The 3,859-nt window shown below is 40.1% G+C and overlaps 1 non-coding gene across 1 annotated transcript; it reads left to right on the plus strand.

Moving 5' to 3' along the window:
• The first annotated feature begins 269 nt into the window (after positions 1–269).
• Trnam-cau (transfer RNA methionine (anticodon CAU)) lies at positions 270–342 on the plus strand. Its single transcript has one exon. It is a non-coding gene; the product is annotated as a tRNA-Met (tRNA).
• Positions 343–3,859: the final 3,517 nt, after the last annotated feature.

A 3,859-nucleotide genomic window follows, 5' to 3' on the forward strand; every position in this document is an offset into this window, starting at 1 on the left:
TGCGTGTTCTGTTTTTCTTCACTGTTGGTATTTGGTGATGTTTTATTTTATTATTTGAAGCTGTGGAGATGTTTATTCTTTATATTTTCACAGTTGCTATTTGATGCTATTTTATTCCTATTTGAAACTGTTGCTGTATTTTCTTTACATATACTCAGTTGCTATTTGATGTTGCTACTTTGTTTTTAAGTTATAAGAAGCTAGCAAGATGTGGAGCGCAGTCTTTTTATATCTAATTAGTCTTGGCACCACTTCCACACTCTGCCAGAGCCTCGATGGCGCAGTAGGCAGCGCGTGAGTCTCATAATCTCAAGGTCGTGAGTTCGATCCTCACTCGGGGCAGAATTGTTTTTATCCTTTATTTCGACAGCAATTAGAGTGGGTCGAGTGGCATAACAGCGTGAATGGTGCTTTCTGTGCGGATACAATGCAAGTGTTAATGGGTTCTTGATAAAGGAAATGTCGTGTAGTTTTTTTTTGCCTTAATTATTGTTTTTGATCAGTGTTATGGTGTGTTGTGTTTGTGCTGTGTTGGCGTCTGGTTTGTGTTGTGTTGGCGCCTCGTTTGTGTTGTGTTTGTTTGTGTTGTGTGAGCTCCTGTTTTTTTTTAGGGCGTGGTTCAACATCATTTTCTCGTTACTTTAGGCGTGAGTGGTGCTTTCCTGTGCGGATATAATGCAAATGTTAATGGGTTCTTGGTAAAGGAAATGTTGTGTTTTAGCCCCAATTATTGTTTTGATCAGTGTTATGGTGTGTTGTGTTTGTGCTCTGTTGGCGCCTTGTTTGTGTTGAGTTGTGTTTGTTTGTGTTGTGTGAGCTCCTGTTTCTTTAGGGCGTGGTTTAACACTCCTTTCTCGTTACTTTAGGGAATTATGGGAGTTGCTAATGGGTTATGAGATATTCCAGAGGTTTACACTCACCAATTTAAACAGTTTTTTGATGGATACTGTAACAACCGACAAATAAGGACTCCCCCCCCCCTTAGGTAAACACATCCCTACCCATAGTGATAAAACGACACTCTTGAAAAATACTGAGGCATAAAAAATTGGAGATGAAAAATTGTACATGACTATTATTTATGTGTATGTATAAAAAAAATGTAAGTGGTGTGTGACAAATATAATGGAGCGTGACTTTCCCTCCCCTCTTGGCAGCGGCGTGGAGGGGAGACGCTAACAAGGAGGGAGAGTAGGCCTAGCTTTTTTGTGCTTTTTTTTTTACCTGTCATGGCTGTCGTGGCTCTCAACAGGTGAGTTTATGAGTTATTTACAGGTGAAAGAAACAATGTTCTCTCTCTCTCTCTCTCTCTCTCTCTCTCTCTCTCTCTCTCTCTCCTTATCATTCTTATCAATATTTCACCTTTGATCGACAGTTACACACACACACACACACCATGGGTCAGAGGAAGGCAAGAACGAACGTGGGTGTACCCCCCCCTCGCCCCCTTCAAGCTCTAATCAATTGTATTCATGTAACAGGATTGAGGAGTAAATAAAATCCTGCTTTCCATTTATCTGATCAGTTTGTTTCACTTGTTTTGATGTTATGACTTTCTATATATATCTGGAAGCTTTTTATCTTATGTTTTTCAATTTGCTGTAGTACTTCTTCATTGCTGTTCTCATCAGCTAAAAGGCGATAGGTTAATTATACTCACATTTTATTATTGTTTTTTTATGTTATGGATGAATGAGTTTGTTGCCTCCTCTCTCTCTCTTCCCACATGTTTCTCTTTTTTTTGTCCCTCTGGTCGTTCTTCAGACTCCACTGCCTTTTTTTTCCATTTTCCTTCCTTTGCTTTTCTTTCTCTCCCTTTCATCAAGCGTTATTTCTTTACTCTACTCAATGCTCTCTCCGTCTCTTCCTCATTTTTTTCTCATTTGTATTATCTTGTTTTCTTCGCCTATTCCACCTTTCATTCACTTCCCTCACTTTCCTTTGTTTATTTATATCTCCTACCTTGCTTCTTGTTCCCTCTCGCTCATCTCTGTCGCTTCCATTTTGTTGTACTGATTCTGTCTTCTCTCGTTTTACTCGTTTACTCATCTTTCATTCACTTCCCTCTCTTTCCTTTGTTTATTTATATCTCCTATACATTGCTTTTTGTTCCCTCTACCTCATCTCTGTCGCTTCCAATTTGTTTTATTTATTTTGTCCCCTCTCGTTTTACTCGTTTACTCATCTTTCATTGGCTTTCCTTCGTTTCTACTCATATCTACTACCTTTTCCTTTGCTCCCTCTCCCTCCTCCTCATCTTTCCCTCTCTCTCATCTTTCTATTTGCTTCCTTCTCTCTCCTTCGTTTTTTTCATGTATCCTGTCTTATTTTGTGTTCCTCCGTTATTTCCATCTTCCTATTCGTTTCCTTACCTTTCCTTCGTTTTTTTATATATTACTTTTCTGTTTTTTCCCTTTTCCTCCTCCCTTCTTTGTCTCCTCCATCTTCCTATTCTTTTGCCACCTCCTCCGTTTTCTTCATATATCCTACCTCACTTTTTGTTCCCTTCACCGCCTCCTCCTATCCTTCCGCGTTCATCCTCCCCTCAGGGCGTCCCACATCCACCTGGGGTCGCACTCACGTATCATTCCTCTGTATTATATTTTTATCGCTGGCTAATAAAAAGAATTCGCACAATTTCGCTTTGGGAGACGCCGCCCAAGTTTTTCTATAAGACTGAAACGGTCCCGCGAAGGAGACGAGGCAGAGGATGGTTCGTCTTGGGTCCGGGACAAACGAATCGGGGCACAAAGTTTCGGAACGTCTCCCGCAGTAAAGTCCGCGAGTGTAATATCTGGTGATGCGGGAGGGAGGGAAGAAATGGATGTCGGGAATGGTGACGGGAAGGCTGCGCGAGGAAGGGGGGCGAGGCATCTGTAAGGGGGGCGACACGGAAGGGGGTGAAACGAGATGCAAGGAATTAAAAGTATGGCTCCTAGAATCGGGGAAAAATAAGACTCGATAAGAAACAGGAATTCGTATATTTTGCTTGTTAAAATTATGAAAAATGGAAGTATGGGAGGATTATGATGAATGGAAAGCGACAAGGAAGGGAATGAAGGGAGATGCGAGAAGGGAAAAGTATGGCTCCTAGAATCGGGGAAAAATAAAACTCGGAAAGAAACAGGAACTCGTATTTTTGTCTTGTTAAATTTATGAAAAAAGTGGAAGTATGGGAGGATTATGATGAATGGAAAGCGACAAGGAAGGGAATGAAGGGAGATGCAAGAAGGGAAAAGTATGGCTCCTAGAATCGGGGAAAAATAAGACTCGGAAAGAAACAGGAACTCGTATTTTTGTCTTGTTAAAATTATGAAAAAAATGGAAGTATGGGAGGATTTTGATGTATGGAAAGCGACAAGGAAGGGAATGAAGGGAGATGCAAGAAGGGAAAAGTATGGCTCCTAGAATCGGGGAAAAATAAGACTCGGAAAGAAACAGGAACTCGTATTTTTGTCTTGTTAAATTTATGAAAAAAGTGGAAGTATGGGAGGATTTTGACGAATGGAAAGCGACAAGGAATGGAATGAAACGAGATGGAAGGAGTTAAAAGTATGGCTCCTAGAATTTGAAAAAGAATAAGACTCGAAAAGAAACAGGAACTGGTATATTTTGCTTGTTAAAATTATGAAAAAAAATGGAGTATGTGAGGATTTTGATGTATGGAAAGCGACCAGGAAGGGAATGTCTGGGATAGTTAGTTAAGCCTCATGAACGGAGAAAAAAAAGAACCTATTTCATCTTGGTTGTTAAAATAAAAAATAAAAAGTTAATGCTCATCATATTGCGTTTGCTGAAAAAAGAAGAGTAGGAGTTGTCTCTATATGACCTTCATTTGGCTGCTGAAGAAAGGAAAACA

The sequence above is a fragment of the Eriocheir sinensis genome, chromosome 18, assembly GCF_024679095.1.
Source record: "Eriocheir sinensis breed Jianghai 21 chromosome 18, ASM2467909v1, whole genome shotgun sequence".
NCBI classification, from domain to species: Eukaryota; Metazoa; Arthropoda; class Malacostraca; order Decapoda; family Varunidae; genus Eriocheir; species Eriocheir sinensis.